At 36.8% G+C, this 20,654-nt stretch overlaps 1 long non-coding RNA gene across 1 annotated transcript; it reads right to left on the reverse strand.

The window, feature by feature from the left end:
* Window positions 1-11,733: 11,733 nt before the first annotated feature.
* On the reverse strand, window positions 11,734-20,360 carry LOC127506016 (uncharacterized). The gene is made up of 2 exons (XR_007927878.1): window positions 20,233-20,360; window positions 11,734-12,099 (listed from the first exon to the last, which is right to left on the reverse strand). It is a non-coding gene; the product is annotated as an uncharacterized LOC127506016 (long non-coding RNA).
* Between the last annotated feature and the right edge of the window lie 294 nt (window positions 20,361-20,654).

Here is a 20,654-nt window from a genome sequence, read left to right on the forward strand (position 1 = left end):
CGATGAAAGGGCCCTTGCACCCTGGGCCACCACCACCCAGTGGCCTTAGGAAAACAGTGAATAGTGGGTGACATGCATGACGCGTGTGCAAAGTTTCATGAGTTTTCGAGCATGTTTAGGTGCTCAAAAATGCGATTCATTTCAGAGAAGAAGAATAATTGGCCGAGCAATTACAATAGGGTCCTCACACCATCGGTGCTCGGGCCTTAAAAATAACCTTCTGGGAACCAAAAACTAACATTCTGGGAACGTTAGATTAACATTAGAATAACATTAGACTAACGTTAGAATAACGTTTTGGGAATATTAAGAAAACTTTCCTGGCTAACCATATGTTAGAATAACGTTAGTGTAACGTTCTGGGAACGTTAGATTAACATTAGAATAACGTTATGAGAACGTTAGATTAACTTTAGAATAACGTACAAAGCAAAAACACTGTTAGATTAACGGTTAGAATAATGTTCTCGGAACCAAAAACTAACGTTCTGGGAACATTAGATTAATGTTAGAATAATGTTATACAAACCAAAAACTAACGTTAGATTAACGTAGGTTAATTTTTGTAGGTATTGGGCTGTTACATCTGTCTACCGAATTTCATACCTGTACGTGAAACATAGCGCGAATGGCGCTTAATTGAAATTTTGTAGGTGGCGCTATCAAGCCATTTTGCCACACCTAATTCTGAAACCCATATCAGATGTAAATTTCCACCATTTCTGACGCGTGTGCAAAGTTTCATGAGTTTTCGAGCATGTTTAGGCCCTCAAAAATGCGATTAATTTCGGAGAAGAACAATTGACTGAGCAATTACAATAGGTTCCTCACACCATTGGTGCTCGGGCCCTAATTATATGAATGAATAACATTCAGAAAGTTAAGAAATATTAATTTAATCTTCAGAATTTAGTTAATGTGTATTAATGTTATCTTGAGTAATGTGTTTGTTTATGACTGATACCAGTTACTCTGAAACAAGTTGATGAAATAGAGAGAATAAGGTTTTTATTTGCATTTCTTTCAAAATATAATAATTAAAAATATAATGATTAATTATTAATTATAATGAAATTATCATTAATTTAAAAGAAGGTATAAAAGGCAGAACCCCCAAACTATCGGTATCGTTATCGGTATCGGTGGATATCACTCTGAATCGGCTGTTGGTATATATATCGGTATATTGGTGTGTGTGTGTGTGCATATATCACACAAATAAATAAAAAAAATACTATATTATTTTATGAATAGTTATTCATAATATTCTCATAAATATATTATTAATAAATTACGTAGTTTTATTTTTATCTTTTTTTTAATATATATATATATAATTTTTATATAATTTTAAATTAGTTGTGAACTTAGGGAAAATTAAACCAGTGATTTTAGAACATGTCTTGCTTCTAACCTGATGCCAGTATTTTTAAGCAGTAAACACAGTACAATAAGCGTTTAGGAATTCTGCAGATGAATTCAATCAGTGGAGGTCCAAAAAATTGCATTACAAGCCATCCATGTGCTGTGACTCTGGAATGAGTGAATTTGCTCTTTGAGTCATGGCATCCACTACTGCAACCCATTGAATGGCAGAAAGGCAGACCCCAGTATTATACTCGGCCCCACGCTGCAAGAATGGTCCTGTCAGGCTGTTGCCAATTACTGGGACAAGTGCCTAAAAGTAAACCAAACACGCCTGTCCTGCTTCCAGCAGACCCTACAAAGAACCAATTGACTAACCCAGTCTCCATTAATTCTCCAGCCAATTTGTAAACATCACAGGCATTAACTTTGACACCCACAGGCCACTAACATCTTAAGCTGCAGAGTTGTGAGATTTTGCCCGATTGAGTGGAGGGAACGTGTCTGGCACGTGTGCATTAGGCCAACAGCGCAACCTTAATTAAAGCGAAAGGCCACAAACCCACAGACTCCCATCATGCATCATTCATGCAGATGGTGGAATTGAGATGATTTTTTTTTTCTTTTTGTTTTGGCTATTAACTGAGCAGAAGGTCTTTAGGCAATGCATTATATATTTGTAATCAGTCGTATTTAACAAAGAATTACAATGAGTCCAGTTTAGTTCATCGACACGGTGGTTACTGCCAGTGAAAATGTATGTTACCACACGTCAATGTCTTTAGAGATAATAATTGACTCACTTTCATGTTGTTCCAAACCTGTATGTCTTTGTTCTTCAGAGCACAAAAAAGATATTTTGAAAAATGTCTTTTGTTTTTTATTTACTTATTCCATACAATGAAAGTCACTGGGTCCAGTGTTCATTTGGACCCCACTGACTTTCATTGTATGCACAAAAACAGTTCTTCAAAATATATTTTTTTTGTGCTCTGCAGAAGAGTTTTTTCTTCGAACCCCTTGGACATGTTCCTGTAAAGTTCAGTAAAGCCACAAGAAAAGATTTGAATAGTGGAATAAAACTTTCTTAAATAAAGACGACATCAATAATTAGAAACATGAAAGCTTAAATAGATAGGTGGATAAGATCTAAGGAATATAAGAACAAAGTGGAGTATGAATGGAGATAATGAAAATAGAGTAGATAGGGCAATGCTTTTTAACACTTTTTCATTTTAAATACAAATCAGGCAATTTTTATTCCTGTCTACTATCTGCAAATGAACAGAATTCCCATAATTGCACAACCTTTAATGAACGGAAGTGAAATAATACTTAATCAACATTGGTTTAGTTAAACTAACAAAAAAAGTCCACTGATAATAAGCCAACCGAATTTTATAGCAGCTATCAATGTTTAAATAAGGTCCTTTGCCACATAATTAATATTTTTGCTCATAATTTTACTATGTGCACTGTTTCTACTATATATGCACTTGTTGTCCTTTTTCTCCTCTACATTCATCCTGGTTCTTCTATATCTAATATGAAATTTGTCTTTATTTTACTTACATAATGTGACATATTTCACACTGAAATGGAATATTCAACAAGCAAAATGAAGGATTTGATTTTATTCATCCAGGATTTGACTGGATCTTGAAAAGTGGGTGTTACATTCCAGAATTGAGCCGAAACTAATAATAGTTTGCTAAAACAATGTTTAAATAGATATATAGCTGCGGGTTAACATCATCCGTTCACAATAAAAACCAGGAATGTGCAAGAGAAAAAAGCAAAGAGTCGTCTTTGAACAACTCACTATTATTTACTTTCTTTTTTCGGCTCTTACACACACAAACACATTCACACTATCTCTCATGCAGCGTAACTACACCATGCTGCTTGCTGCTAGGTATTATTACATTTTCATCTTATTGAATCTGACTCATAAAGACGTGATCACCTCAGTGTAATGATAAATCTACCTCCCAGCCTTTAAGAGAATATATGTGAGGAAAGGATTTGACACTTTTCCCTCTAACAACCGAGAACCTCCAAGATGGTAATCTATTAAAGAAGCAGCTTTACGACTTTAGGACACTGTCTTTTTGTATCTTCTATTTTTGCAGCATAGCATGGATAAGATGTGTTAGACACTTTGTTAGGGATTTTGTGTCCTTGCTGCAATGCAGTTATACTAAACTGAATGCTATACATTTTGCATTTGAGTTTTCGGAGTGTCAAAAAGTGCAAATAGCCCTTGTTGGCAAATGCTATTTACACTAGCTCCGCCCACCAATGTCTGGTTGGGCCACTTAAGTTTTAAAAAAGACACACAGAATTCAATGTCTTCAGTGATGCAGCAGTGCGAGTAAGGCTCGCAGACCTGGCTTTTAATGTGATCGACGTGGGTTCGAATCCGGCTTTTGAGCTAAGCTCACATTTATTTTCAATAAAAATGAAAATAATGTTCTAAAAGTGGAAATAAGCTGCGAACAAGTGTTTAATAATATTAAAAGTGTTTACTGGGGAAGGTTAGGGGAAGGTGTAGGGAGGGTTTTTATTATTCCAATAAGGCAGCATCCATTTAATGATTTTAATAAATATAATAATTTACACTCTATGATATTATTGCATCCTGTTAATATACAAAAATACTGAGAAGCAAATAGTATCTGCCTATATAAAATATAGATAGCATCTAATTTCTATTTACTCTTATTGCAAAGAACTGATACTTTTACATGGTGTAAATAGAATCTATCGCTTCACCTAGTGTAAATAGCATATCGCCAAGAAAATGCTACTATTGTCACATAGTGTCAATAGAATATATTGCTAATTTCACTTAGTGTAAATAGCATATTGCCAAGAAAATGCTACTATTGTCACATAGTTTCAATAGAATATATTGCTAATGTCACGTAGTGTAAATAGCAGCTGCCTTGATTTTTTGCATAATTGTAAAATGGAAAGCTACATTAGCTTTAGCCTCGTTTCCACCGTAATTACCCGGATCAATTTATCCCAGGAACTTTTTCCCCCCAGACCTGTTGCTGTCTGTGTTTCCATCACGGTCTAAAGTACCGTGAAGATTAGGCAAATTAGTCCAGTGGCATAGGACTGCACGCAACTTTCCAGTTCCAGCTGGATTTTGTCCTCCGCATATTAATAACACCTGAACCTTGTTGTCAGTCCATTGGTCGTATTTTTTAAACTCCATTGTTGATTAGAATAGCAAACAACTCTTACTACATGCACCGCAACAGACTTTTAAAAATAGTGGTTGAAATAAAATGCTGCTTGGCGTCATCCAATCAAAATGCTGCATGAACTCAACCAATCAGCATGTTCAGCACCCAAGTCCCACCCCTGAAAGTTCCTGAACTTTGAAAAAGTCCTACCTCCTGAGCAGGGACTTTCTGAGGGGGAAATTTTTACCTGGAACTTCATTTAGACCTTAGTCCCTGTGGTCGAAACACACTGAGTACCACCCCAAAGTCCCTAGTTCCTTTGGAAATGCTAGAAGATGTTCTTTGACTCCTTCCCATCACAACTGTGACTTTGCAGCTGAGCACATGTTAAGCTTAATGCATTAGTTTGCGCATTACACATTCATTTGTGTGATATGACTTTCCTCTCTGAGCGCTGATGACAAACAAAGCTATTTAATCCACAACAAGTACCTCAGTTTGATAAATAGTGGGATTAAAACAATATGAAGACATCAGTTGGATTTGAAATCTTCTCGTTATGCTCCCTCTCGTGTGGCATGAGCAGAGGCCCTTATAACAAGTTCATAATTAGTCGCATGCATAACCCACGGTGATTAGCGCAGGCATAAGGTTGTTAACACTACGTTCCCTCATTTCCCTAAAGAGGTTCCATTTAATTAGAAAGCGTATTGTTAGTTTTTCTTCTGCTATCTCTCTCTTTGTGCTAAACGAAAATTGCATCTGTTATAATGTGAGCCGCAATGTAAACTGCATAATGTATGTGTCAAATTCATCCATGCATACTGGCAATAGTCTTTCTTTTTTATTTACAGCAAAATAACTATTTTACTTTTTTACAGAAGCATAAACAGCGTCTCACGGAAGTCTATTGTTCCTTGAAATTGAATTCTTACAATCCACTAACCCTGAAAGGAAATAAACGAAACACAAAGCCATAAGATAACAAGAATGACATGGCTATAATATTAAATGTAATGAAGGTTTCCTCATCACTCCCAGCTCATGTTTTGGCCATCCTTACACATACGGTCAAATGTGACTGACACACAGGATCTATTAAAGAGGTCAGGATTTTATCAGCACTGAATATTGATCTATTGCTGTGTTAAGCCTACAAAAATGCATAGAAACCAAAGGAAAGTGCCACATGAGTTTGACTGTAGGCTATACGATCCATGTCGATTCATATATATATATATATATATATATATATATATATATATATAAGTAACACTTGCAAAGCTAAAATTAACACTCGCCAAGTGCCAAATGCGAGTAAAAATCTGCGTTGGTGAGTGAAACGGTGTCAGTCGCCAGTTGGCCAGTAACAATTTTTTGAATTCTAACAATGCAATGTTGTGACAACATGAACGTGAACGAACATGAACAAACGTGAACAACGCTCTGTACAGTTGACAGGTCAGTGCTTTTCAATGTAAATATTCAAGTGCTGGAACACGTGAAAGGTAATTTGTCACTCACGCGCTGTGTGGGAAGATTAAAGGCAGGAACACACCAAGCCGACGCCGACGAACTAGTGGTCACGAAAGCAGACTGCAGGGTTGGCTCACGTCGGCAGCGTCCGGGTCCAAAGTTGCCCTGACACACAAAACTGACGTTCGACACCCGACGGCCAAGTAGCACGTCTGTTCTGCGCCTGCGTAAGATGAAATGCCTTTCCGTACCAGCAGGTGGCAGTAGCTGAACAGCCAATCAGAATGATCAGATGGCCCGATGGACCAACGAGCTCCGACGCCAATTCAACATGTCGAATCGGCCGAAAAAAAAGTCAACGAGGACCAACTTCAGCTGACGGTGCGGAACACACTGAGAAAACTTAGTCGGCCAGCGAACAAAGACTGTCCGACAGCCGACCATTGGCTTGGTGTGTTCCTGCCTTAACATCTGAAGCGTGCGCCCCGAAAGCCGCGTCTCTCAGCGCAGGAAGTTGAGCACTCTTTCATGCCTTCCTGCTCTTCAATGGACAAATTCACTCAAAATTATGTCAAAAAACGCCTGTCTCGGCAAGTATCCTAGTAAACATATTCGGTTATGTCTTCTGTGAATGCAAACACAAAACGCATGATCCGTGTGTGCATTCGTTCTTAAAGGTGCAATGTGTAAATTTTAGCGGCATCTAGTGGTGAGGTTGCGAACTGCAACTAACGGCACACACCCCTTGCGCCCCTCCCTTTCGGAGAAGCTACGGTGGCCATCTGTCCGACACAAGACAAAGATGTCGTTGTCTGAGACAGCAGAGAGTAGCCTGTGTGAAGCAATGAGGTTTCTTCTTTCTTCTAACAAAGAATGGTCACTGCTTCTAATAAACCAGACGACTACTACTACTACTACTACTTCATGCGTATTCAACATAGTGACGATGCAAGCTGCCTCTTAAAACACAAACAATTTAGAATAACAACAACATAGTAACTAAACACGCTCTGTAGAGTGTTTGTCCATTTAGGGCTGCTGTAGAAACATGCCGGCACATAATGGCGATTTGACATGGAGGGGGGACCCGCGGTGTATGAGATAGAAATGGTTCATTCTAAGGTAATAAAAACATAACGGTTCATTATGTAAGGTCTTTATGCACCACTGAAAACATAGTTATGTATATTATATTGCATTTCTGTCAATAGATCCTCCCAAATTTTACACATTGCACCTTTAAAGTGACAGCATCCTAATAATCCTGCTACTGTCTACGTATTTCATGTTAACCGAACAACAGGACAAAGAAAAAAAAAAAACTTTAAAAAGGATATGAAGACTATGCAGTGTTATTTAGGCTATTTGATTAGCCTACTTTATTCAATTTTGGTAGGCCTACCTGAAAACTAGACCTGCCTAAAGAGCACTGTTTATTTCAGTTGTATATATTGCATTTGTGTTTTTGCTCTTAATTTGATTGTTTGTTGTATCCATCCATCCATCTTTCTATGTATGTAGTCTATGTATTGTATTGTATTTATTTAAATTATTTCTTTAATTTCCTTGTTTATTTATTTTATGTGAATTGTAAATTACAGATATACCATGCACATGTATATTGGTTGGTGCAAAATTATTTTAACTTCCATAAACCTAACTGGAATATTTAACAAGAAAGTGTAAGCTGTTACTAGAGTTAAATACGAAAACTGCACTCCTATTAAAATAATTATTGCTTTTTATGTGATGCATTACTTCTCCTGTCCGCATCGAATTCTAGACGAATATATGAAATCTTTCGAAATTGCAAAATCGATGCAAAAATTCTGTGTGTAGTGTGCTCTCGCCCCCTGTGTCACCATTCATTTGCATGTTCTGTCAGCAGTGGTCAGAAGAGCTTTGATTCAGCAGAAAGAGGGATGCTCCGGTCTATAATATTGATGCCAAAAGAGAAAGAGGGGGAGGTGTTGGGGGAGCGGGGGTGTAAAGGATGCAGAAGGGGTGGTGGGGGTGGGGCCTCTGGATTGGTGGGGGGTGGGGCTGAGCCTTAGCTGCAGATTATTCTAGAAATTGCCAGCTGCAGCAGTGTCTGCAATCAGGCTAAAACCGGTTTTGACTGGGGAGGTGGAAGTCACAGTCGATTTTTGTCAAGCCAGCCCGGGTGACTGTTTATCTCTAGGGCTCAATGGGACAACATGCATTACAGCGAATGTGAAAATGTCCCAACACTTCATAGTCAGTTTAATAATTCATTCACCTCCTTCTCCAGCCTGTCACAGATTGAGAGAGAGAGAGAGAGAGAGCTGTGATACTTCCGCCCAGCTCTGATAAACCATAACCCATGCGTATAAATTCAAATAACAATGATATGTACCAAACAAAATAAAGTAAACGGTGTACTTTAGGAGTTCTGGGAGATTAGATACAGCGCAGGGTGTCGGGCCGCAGTCGTTTCTTTTTCTCCCTCAGGAAAGTGTTCTCATTTCCACTGCACATCTCTATGGAGCCGACAGATGCCGGAGGTCCTGCAGGATCCAGAGCCCTGGGACAGTGCCTGATTAAAACACACTATTAATAACGAAGAGCCGGCCTGCCAGCGACCGCGCCCACGCGGATTTAATCTTAATCTGCATTACGGAGCCCAGAGCTCCGGCACTCAGCACTGACCCCCCGTCGCCTCGATTCCCTATGACATCAGCAAAGGCAGGGCGGCCATTTTCCCGCACAGCGCTGAGAATTTGTAATGGAGGGAGATGAGCTTGGTGAAGGGAGAGAAAGAGCGGAGGCGAGATGCATGGACCGCTATGCAGCAAATCTAATGCATGCAACTCCAAAAAAAAAAAAAAAATACTGACTGTAAGGGGACAATTATAAAAATTGTACACTACCGTTCAAAACATGTTTGGGGGCCAATAAGATTTTAAATGTTTTTTAAAAGAAGTCTATTATGCTCATCAAGGCTGGATTTTATCAAAAAATACAGTAAAACAGTAATGCTATGAAATAAAATAACTGTTTTCTATTTTAAAATATTTTCAAATGTAATTTATTCCTGTCATGGCAAAGCTGAATTTTCAGCATCATTACTCCAGTATTCAGTGTCACATGATCCTTCATAAATCATTCTAATGTGCTGATTTGCTGCTAAAGAAACATTTCTTATTATTATCAATGTTGAAAACAGTTGTGCTGCTTAATAATTTTGTGGAAACCATGTTACATTTTTTTCAGGATTCATTGATGAATAGAAAGTTCAAAAGAACAGCATTCATTTTAAATTGAAATCTTTTATAAAGTTATAAATGTCTTTGCTGTCATTTTTACATTACAAGCCAGCATCCTTCCCTGGAGATGACAATCCTAGAATGCATTGGAACAGTGAAAAAAAAAACAAGATGTTGGACAAGGTCAAAGAAACAGACTTGTGTTGACGCATTTCCACAGTAATTAACATTATAGCATTAGTGTTAGCTTAGCAACATGCTAACATCAAACTACTGAAATCACTCGCTATTCGTGTCGTGTTTCTTTCTGCCTATATAGAGCATTCCAAATTGGTCACTTATTGACGTTAGGAGGAGGCAGCTGTGTATGTAGACAGAGAGGAAGCTCACTAGTTTTTGGAACAGAGCTTATATGTCAGCAAATATAGGATCAACATCACTCCTCAGTAAACACAGTTTATCATGTTGAACATTCAGTTCAGATTAAAGCTTTTGTTTACTCCATCTTTAACTTAAAACACTGGCATTTCATACATAAATTGGTCCAAAGCAGAAGACCACAAACACCCACAATGACTTCTTACATGCTAACTAGCCTAGCTTACCTGTTTGTGAGTTTGTGACTTTGTGTGTGCTGAGGAGTAAAGTTGTGATAATATCTCTGGGCAGAGCAGTAGATACCCTCTGGTAAGGTAGTAGTGGGCCAGTCAGAGATCAAGTGGACAAATGTATCCTCCCTCCATCCTAGACTCACATCTGGAGAGGGCGGAAGAGAGCCATGTAACAGCAGTTGGATTAAAATAACCACAGGTAACCATAAACCAGGTCAAAGCAAACTGTGTACATGTAAGAGAGACCCTTCTGATAGCTCATTGATATAGCTTGTAGGCTATATATAGATATTTTTAATACAATTTTAAGAAATTGATGCTATCATTGATTTTAACAGATACAGACCTCTTTCATTTATATATTTGATGTTGATCACTTTTGTTTTATATTTGAGGGAATGTGGGTTTGAATGAGTGTAAAATCCCAAGAAGCAGTACAAAGCAGCACCTGAATTTCAATCGATGGTTTGGCATCATGTGGAGGCTGATATTTCCTCTGCTGTTCTGCTCGTCGTGTCACTCTCTCTCTCTCTCTCTCTCTCTCTCTGTTAGGCTCTTGGTTTTGCAGAGCCATAATCCCTTGACATTTGATGTTCTCACGTTTACTGTTTGAAGTTCTCTGTGCTTTGCTGCTCGCTCTCTTCCCAGCTAAGACAGGATCCTTCGCCCTGCCTTTGCAGGCACAAAATAGCTTCTTCTATATATTCAGCTGTTGTCACTATCAATCTTTTGATGCATGTGGACAAGGAGCTCAGTATGAACATTAATGATTAAGAGAGTGACTACTACAGTATGTGCATTAGTTTGGTTTAGTTTATCTGATATATTATAATATTTATATACAGTTTTTAGATTATATTTATTTTATTTACACTGATCCTCCGGACCCATCTACATTTACAGCAAAAATCATGTAACTTTTTGAATCCACGATACATTTACTTGAGAATCAAAATAGTTTTTTTCAAGAATTGTTTTTGTATAAAATATCCTGAATTAAGTTTACGTTTCTTACATTGCATTGCCAAAATAATTGTAAATTATAAATTGTGTCAGATTTATGCTTAAAGGATTAGTTCACTTTCAAATGAAAATTACCCCAAGCTTTACCCACCCTCAAGCCATCCTAGATGTATATGACTTTCTTCTTTCTGATGAACACAATTGGAAATATATTAATAAATATCCTGACACATCCAAGCTTTATAATGGCAGTGAGCGATACCAACGAGCATGAGCTGAAGAAAGTGCTTCCATCCACATCCATCTATCATAAACGTACTCCACAAAGCTCTGGGGGGGGGGAGTTAATAAAGTCCTTCTGAAGCGAAGCGATGCATTTGTGTAAAAGAAATAATCCATATTTAACAAGTTATGAAGTAAAATATCTAGCTTCCACCAGACCGCCTTCTGTATTCAACTTACCAAGAAAGTATAAAACTCTCGCAGTTCAAAAAGCTTACGCTACGTCCCCCTGGAGCCAGTGTAGTATAATAATATTATATATTAAAATATTAAATATTAAAATATTTACTTTTAGTGACAAAAATTCATTAGGGAGAATCAATTAAGGGAGAATGATAATTATTTGAATTGCTGACAATAAAATCAAATAAAAGACTAGTTTTAGATTTACTTGGTGTCATAAATTTAAAGTGTGAATTATTAATGTTGCCTTACTATTATTCTTGTTGATACTTATAGGGTTATTTATAACAAATGTCTAGAGATAAACTTCAGTGCAGAACTTGTCCTGCAACATGAATGACGTCAAATTGTGTGGCTTGTTGAGAAAAGATGAGCTATTACTATTAATTTTCTAAGAAATTGGAGGTTGAGAACCTGGTAAAAGAAAAATAAATAAATCAACAGATTTTTATTTACAGACCATCATATGTAACTTGAGGCTGGGTTCTTTTAACGTTTTTTACAACAGTATGAAGGCTGTAGGTTAAGATATCATAATCATACAAAGAAAAAAAAGAGAAGCAGTAGTTCAGATTTCAGCAACACTTGAGGAACAGGTGAAATCACTTGGAGATGTGGTGAAGTGCCTCAAAAGTTAAAAAAGAGACTCTTTCTCAAAGAAATTAGCCTGGAGAACTGAGCTAATCAGACACTTCTAAAGCCAGGTGTCACTTCAGCACAACTGCACAGCAGAAAGTGTGGGGTTTCCTGGAAATCCATAAGGTATATCTTCTAGGACCCTCTGTTTAATTCCACCTGAAATGCAAATGAAACCTGGTCAATTGTGACTGATCATTAGATGACACATCTGCCAATGTGATTACTATTGTGAATTGAGGATAAATTGAATTTCATGTTGTGAAACCTGTGTTTTTATTTTCTGATTTATTTTTCCACTATGTCAAACGTTCTCTGGTAAACTCCACAAATGCAGTGCCTATTTGTTAGACTGAAACAATCAATCTCCTTATCTAAATTTAAATCTTAAATACTCAACACATTCATTTGCAAATCGAACAATGGGAACTTATAGGCTATGTGAGATGGAGCCCTGTGTCATCACAGCTGTAATTTAAAGCAGTGATCCAGTGTTCCTGCCTCAATTTGCAATCACTCAGGGGGGTGTACGTTGTACTCAGTTCAAATGAGACCATTTGAATATGAATAACACAAGGTGTGGTGCATTATGATAATAGCTTTCAATTAACCACAGATATCTACATATACTCCTTAAAGAAGCTGGAGTGGAATATTAGCCTGATAACGACACTTTGAACAATAGGAAAAGCTGGTTCTCATAACAACATGATATGATGATTTGCAATTTCATTATATCCTTGTATTTGTATTTTAATCTGTTGCCATTAATGTTAATGGATTATCTTGTTTTTCAAGCCCTCCTGAATTTAAAATCGCCTGGTGGCTGTCAATTGTGTACGTCAATTTTCCAATAGTCAGAAAACCATTTCGTTTTCCCCATTGGCTGGTGAAATTGGTCCTTTTGAGTGAGTCTTTTCACATTTTATGTGAATAGAGTATTGATCAGTACTTCAGAGTAATGGCTTAAAATAACCTTTGATCAGTGCCAGAAATAACCATAGAAGAAAATTAAACCCAGACATTTTGCAGTGCGCCTTTATTGTAGAAGCACCATTCTATTTACACCAGCCGGTATTTTTATTATTTTGTATGAACCAGAATATTAATATTGTGGGAACTTCAAATGGAAATGGAATTTAATTCAATTCAATTCAAATTGCTTGTTTCAATGTTACAATATAGGAAGTATTCTGTTATCAGTCAGAGATGAGTGTTAAAGTAATGTCCATGTCACTTTTGTTTTAATGACAAGCTCCTAAACTCATCACACACTGTAAAAAAAGAATTCTGGTTTAACTTAAAAAAGTAAGTCACCTTGTTGCCTTAAAATTTTGAGTTCATTGAAATTAGAAATTTGAGTTAATTCAATGAAGACAATTGGTTTAACTCTTTAAAACCAGATGGAGCGCCCGCGCTCCCATTTGCGTGTCTCTCTTTAAGAGCCAATAAAAACTGAACCCATATAGGTAGCACAAAAATTCTTTTTGCATACAAAACCAGATCAAGCCACCAACATGCTTCTGTTGCGTTGTTTTCCAACGCGGAATAACACAAAATAGGTATCATCTTAAAGCTTAGAAACTCAGCTTTTCAATGCATCTAACATTTTTGAAAAACTCCTAACTAGTGCTGAGAAGTGCCTCTAAACCGGAGTTTACCGCCCGTGGGCGCCATCTAGCTGCGAAAAAATGAATAATACTTTATTCAACTATACTTTATGCTATCACCACAAAATTTGAACCAGATGCAGCTCACATGTAGGAGAGCATCAAAGAAGAATTTTTCTCCGATCTTATTGCCTTCCTGAGTTATTCCATGTCAAATAAAAAATGAAAAATTATAAAAAAAAAAAAAATTAAAAAAAAAAAATATATATATATATTTTTTTTTTTTTTTTTTTTTTCCAGCAGTTTCTCAGCATGACAATGTCCAAATGTAATGTAAAATTTAAAAAGTGTTCTATCAAATGGTACATACCTTTTGACACTCCTTGCTACAGTTTTGCAGTTATGAGTCTTTACTTTTAAGTATGTCGCTCAGAAAAAGAAAAAAAAAACTCTAAAAAAGCCTTCAGGTCTTAAAGGTTTAATCACATTATGTTATCTGAACCACATTAATTATCTAAGTTGATTTAACAAAAGAAAAAATGATAACAAATCATGAAAATAATTTTTTTACAGTGCAGGCGGCTCAGACCACTGTTTCATGAATTTAAAGGATCAACCCCAAACTGTGTGAACTGAAATCAGGAAAAATATTGCTTGTTCACTTAAAAAATTGGTTGTCAATTTGCTTCAGGACCCAGATTTTATATTAGATATCAAACAACTATTTATATATTATATATATATATATATATATATATATATATATATATATATATTATATATATATATATATATATATATATATATATATATATATATATTAGCCCAAATTAACTAATTTTTCATCATTCACCATGTTTGATTTAAGAAGTCTACAAGTTGTGCTCATTCATCATGTTGATACAAAAAAAAAAAAACTTTTTCATTAAATGGCCTTTTTTTCTTTCTTTTTTCTTTTTTTTTTTTTTGCTTAGATGATGTTGTTTAGACAATCAGTGTAGGTCCTGAATAATGTATTACTCATGATTGGGAGCGCTGGTGATTTGGAGAGGTCAGAACTGTAGACTTTTACTGAGACAAAAAAAAAAGATTTATGGCAGTATAATGACATGGTGGCATGAATATTCATGAGAGAAAAATTAGAGTAGGCTATGATAATTCTAGGGTCCTTTGTTCTTATAATGGCTGAAAGCAGAAGAGCTTGTGTCTATCAGATAGATTCCATAAACAGGTAAAGCTTCAAGTGTACACTGAAAACGTCAAAGAGGATTGTTCTTCTTTGTCTGCATATTTACCTAATTCAGATGAATTCAACATTCATGGCTGCCTAATTATCATAATTATACATGTTTCTATGGAAACCTACTTGTCCTTTATTTTTGATTCATTAAGTTTTACCTTCCGGCAGATTTTAATTATTATGTTTTGATGTACAAGAGAATGTTACAATGGTGTTTTAAAAAGGCTGGATTAGAGTGGAATTTCAGCTGACTTTAAAGTGTGTCCTTCAAGGACATTTCATTGTTCCAGGGTGAAGAGAGCATTTTAATGTATATGGGCAGCATTTGAATATTGGCTTATACTGTTGGATGAACAAAGTTGACCTCTTTCATTACCATGGACATGATCTTTTCATAAATGTCCTTAGATGACATTACTTTAGATTTTACTTGTCCTATCTATCTATTGAATTACCAACACGGGAAAGGAAGTTTTTGCATTTCCTTTACAAACAAGAACACCGGAAGAACTGTTTGGTGCCAATTAACTGCTCAGCTGGAGAAGATGTATTGCTTGTTATGCTTTTTATAGAAAAGAAGATCTTATTTTAAAAATGCTTGATTTTAGTTTAGACATCACTAATCATTAAGCACCAAATAGTTTGCAGTTTCTGTGCATAATTGGGAGATATATTTATATTTATAGACCTAAAAAATGAAAACACACAGCTAAACATTTTCTGCATTTTTATTGCGTTAGTTTTATTTTTGCTGCATCTTCATTCTGCCTGTGGTCTTGTTAAAATAAGTTTTATTCAGCAGAGAAAGTCAGAAATGTGTGTGGAGATTCTCATTAAGGATGAATTGCTTTTGTTTGATTTGGCTTAGCCAAATAATGACATAGGTTTGTGAAAGTTTATTAATGTATTTATTTATTTATTTAGTGCCTGTTTCTTATTCAGGGATTGTTCAAATCATATATCAATTCAGCTTTTGACATTTTTTGTTAAAGGTACACTAAGTTAATACATCATCAATCCTTCTTCCAACATGTGCTTTTGTTTTACTTTGAATCACTATGGTAAGCCTGTTATAAGTGTTTATATTTTAGACCTGGCAGGATTGTTTACTTGGGAAATTGCATACATCACTCACCCATGCATGTGTTGCCATATCTATAAATAGAGAAAAGTAGCTCCGGCTACTTTGACACGTATTGTGTGGGAGTAACATAGGTTAGGTGTCACAACGATCAAGAAAAGGTTGACATGGAGCACGCTAAATCTCGAATCTCTGGGGAATCACCTGTTTTTAGTGTCGGGGAAAGTTATTTTTAAAAGTAATGGATTACAATATTGCATTACTCCCTTTAAAAAGTAACTAATTGCATTACTTTTTATGAAAAGTAATGCGTTACATTACTTTTGCGTTACTTTTTCTCACCTGGGCTGGTCTTTCTTGTTGGTTTTTTAATAACAACAAAAAAAGTTCTATTTTTGGTAAATGTAAAGGCCTTTCACACCAAAACGAATAAGCCTCAGGCTGAAGGAAATGCATATTTACTCCTGTACAGTAGAGGGCGCAGCTCAAACAAACCTTTCAGCTGTGCTGCCATTCTGGATTAAGGAAGAATAGGACACAGGAGAAGGAAGTTCAACACTCTTATTTCTAAATCTAATCTAAAGTCATTTTTGCGCATTAGTATGGTTGAATTAGATCATTGAAGTTCAGCAGCAAAGACAATAAAGTGAGATTAAAGTATATTTCTGTAATTTAATACAGTTTATTATTACAGGTTTGCGTCAAATTCAAAGATTGCATTTCACTGTTTTTATTCATTTTGAGGAATACTGAATGTTTTAGTGCAAGTGGGATGAGTAAATACATGTTCACATTTAGTCTAGAACTACAATAACCATCATGTTCACACAGCACACACAACACCTCTGCACTTTATTTCTCTCAACATGGGGAGAGGAGAGCTAAATGTGAAAAAGTAACTTGCGTTACTTATTTGAAAAAGTAACTTAGATATTTTGTTTTAAATTGAAAAAAAAAAATAACGTATTACTTTACTAGTTGCTTGAAAAAGTAATCTAACTACACAACTCAAGTTACTTGTAATGCAATACCCCCAACACTGCCTGAAAAAATGCCAAAAGAGGAGAGTCTGCCGGCAAAAAGAGAATGTGACAGAGCTTGTAATAAAACGAGAATCATCATTGGTTTGGCTTTTCGGAGATGGTGAGAACTGGGGGATTGGAAATGTTGTAAAAGTGACGCGGAGATAGAGTTTTATTACTTAACAGGTGAGTAAGGTATTTTATTGAACAGATAAATTTCCATATGTAGCTCTCTAACAGAGTTCATTGTAAAGCATTATATATTGTGAAGGGTCTTTTCATTATGGGATTTATTTATATTTTATAATTTATTTTCAAGAAAAGTACTGTGTTTATTACCTAATGGGTAGAGCTACAGTAACGTCTTCAGCTAGTCGCCTTGAGATCCTTTCCATCTAAACTGGTTATATCTATTAAGCCTAGTAGTGAATGTTTTATGAGCAGTATTATAACCTTATTCATCCGTACAGTCACACAAAGCCAAATCACATCCAAAACAATGTTCTTCTGCAAAATGCATGCAGTTTTGTGTTTTAACCACTAGAGGGCCAAAAGTTACATATTGTACCTTTAATTATATAATTACAAAGTTCTTTTCATATTGCCTCTGTAGCATGTAAGTGATCATTTCCCACTAATTTCAAGGCAAATAAGTATGCGTAAACATGAAGTACAATTTATTTGAGCTGAAATTCCTTTATATTTTTACCTTTATATTATCTTAATGCTTCCGCTGAGAAAAAAAAAAAAAAGTCTATTATTACAAGTACATTGTCTAGCAACAAGACAAGACTTTTATTTTTAAGTGTGAACAATCAATAAATGAGACACAAGATAGCATCAGTTGCGCTATGAAATGAGAGCGAGCGAGTCTGAGGAATGATACAAGAGACATTAGTAGTCCAGATTTCAGTTACCCAGAAGAGCAGACCAATATACAGCTTTGTCTTTGCAAAATATCAGAGCGCTGAATGCCGCGACTGACCAATCAGAATCAAGTATTCCAGAGCGCCACGTATTAAGACATATTACCCTGGCATTTTATTGTCATTTAAAGGTTGATGCAGTGTCTTTAAATGTGTTGGCTTTGAAAATTAGACTGAGAGAGATTTGACAAACACTATTAAACTTTGATAATGGAGTACAGTAGAAGAGCTACAGCAGCTGTGTGGACAGATGTCCGAACCTGGGAGAAATACACATCGTTATCCATCAAATACACACACATGCCATTTGCAGTATATTAACAAATTTGCATCTGTGATGTTGATTGAGTTTTACACTGTGTGTGTGTGTGTGTGTGTGTGTGTGAATGAGAGATGTGCCTATAATAACCCTAGTAAGGGGGAGGGAGCTGTCCACCAGCAGGTGCTGAAATCCACAGATGCCCATACAAATATTCCTGTTTGCATTGGAAACACAGCCAGACTCTCCTCACATCTGCAATATGCCTCTAAATCATATATCATTCTTATAAATGTTTAAATGTTAAACGTTTATTCGCTAAAAATCACACTGTAATCATACTATCATACTAATCCTTTCCTTCTCCCCAGACAAGAGCGTATTGATGTGAGACAGAAGCAGAGACACTGATATTCTCCTCTTTCTGCTTTCATGAATTTTCACTCGAGATGCAGGGGTCAGGCCACTGCACTGAAACATTAGCCCGTCTATTTCTGGGCTTCCCCAGTAGTGCTCTTTCCTTTCTGGCTGCATGTTTGCAAAGCATTTTCCTCTCTCACTTTCTCTCTCCAACCTGTATTTGTTCACCTCTTTTCATCCATTTCTATCTTGAGTCGGGGAAACAGTGGTCGTATGTCACCCATTCTGCACTGTCCTTCTCGTGACCTTGGAAATGAGGCACACTCCGCGCTGTCACTGTATTCGGCACAGGGCTCCTGTGGATCGTTGGGGCCAAGGCCTCTGCGGGGATCCATCCAGCATGAAGGCTACAGTGTCGGTTGCAGGAATTAACTGAGCATGGCGTAATCACGTGGAAGGCTAGGCCTCTGTCTTTGGGAAAAAATAAGGGCGAGAACAACAGTCTGAACCACAAGACAGTTCATTGGGTGGACGGGAGAAAATATTGATGATTTCTGAACTGCAATAGTGTGCTCACAATGTTTAGATAAGAAGTAGCCTGCAGTAAATATTACTATACATTAAATTAATGTGTGTGTGTGTGTGTGTGTGTAAATATATATATAGAGAGAGAGTGGAATGTTATTCACATACACATTGTGGTGCAGTAAGTGTATGTATGTTTGTTCCTGTACTAAAGCAGTGTGTGGGAAATCCTAGTCTTGTTAGGTTAGAGAAAACAGCGCCATCATCTGGTAGCATAAGGACCTACATCCAGCAAATCTCCAAATTCTGACCCCAAAAATCATCCAAGTCCCCAAATACACATAATTTGAATTCAAGCTAACAACAATCACTAGTGTGATTCTAATCAAATGCTTTGTTTGTTTGACTCGTAAAGAGAAAAATGAAAGGCTGAGTGTTACCTATTATCATTATCAAAATTACTATAAGTCCTCATTTAATTCTTATTAGCATTTCACAAACACTCAGCCTATTTTCCTTTCATTTTTCTGTACCTGTTTATTGAATCCGCCCACACATTCTGACACACAAATGAACCCATTAGTACGTTGGCATTAAAAGCATTAAAGGCAGTTTAATTCATAATGAAGTGCTTCATTTTAGAGTAATTCTTTTCACTCTAATGTTGCCACAACAATGCTGATGCTTCAGTGATATTTGTGGCAGGCTATTTTCCATTATTACCATGCACAAGTCATACAAAATGAATCCATTAGTAAGACCTTACCAAATTCTTTTGAGGAACAGTGTGAGACCCAGAGCCTTGATATTGTTTGGTAATTTAGGGCTAGTTTTTAGGCACGTTATGTGGATTTCTCCATGGCAAAGCCTATAAATGTAAAAGAATAGGCTTTGAAGTTGAAGTTAAATGACGTTAAGCCTTGTATTTATTTCTAAGCATCCTTTCGAAAGCAAACAACTGTATATGGACCCCAACAGTCCAATATTTAGGCCACGTTCACACAGCAGCAGAATACGGTTGTCGGTCCTGTATTTGAGTCCTTAATAAGGTTACGTTCATACACAATACGGTTATTTACAGGAGTGACAACCTCATTCTATAACCGAACTCACACCCGTAAATTTTCAGGACTCACAACCCCATTCTCGGAAAACCCGCGCTGTGTGAACGGAACCGGACTGCACAACTAGTTGTCTGTCACGTCATACAGTGCGAGAGAGCCGCTCTGCTAAGGGGTTTTGTGTGTGGTTTTGCTTTCGGCAACTTACAGCGACGTAGATATGAGTTGTGAGTCATCTAAAGGTTTAGATCCAGTCACTTTTCTCCACCGGAGCGGCGCCCGTCGGTTTGTGTTCTATGCGCGACTCAAATGCAGTGTCATGCGCGAGACGCTGTCACGCGCGAGTGCATCGGTTAAAAGCTCCGGCTGGCGCGTGTTTACATTGAAGCTTCCGTCCTTAATCGAGATTTGACGGTTGAACTCGCGGCCCAGTTGGACTCTTGTCGTATCAAAAGTGATAAGACTTTTCAGTTGTGTGGACGTCGCCATCTTTGATAGATAGCCAGTATTCGAGACGCTACTGTAAGCTGGTGTCTGAATGGGACATTTCAATACGCACACCTGTAAGTAAATGCGGTTGTCAATCCCAAAAACTAACAGTGTGAACTCGGCCTTAAGACACGTATGATT

Source organism: Ctenopharyngodon idella, chromosome 23 (genome assembly GCF_019924925.1).
Source record: "Ctenopharyngodon idella isolate HZGC_01 chromosome 23, HZGC01, whole genome shotgun sequence".
NCBI classification, from domain to species: Eukaryota; Metazoa; Chordata; class Actinopteri; order Cypriniformes; family Xenocyprididae; genus Ctenopharyngodon; species Ctenopharyngodon idella.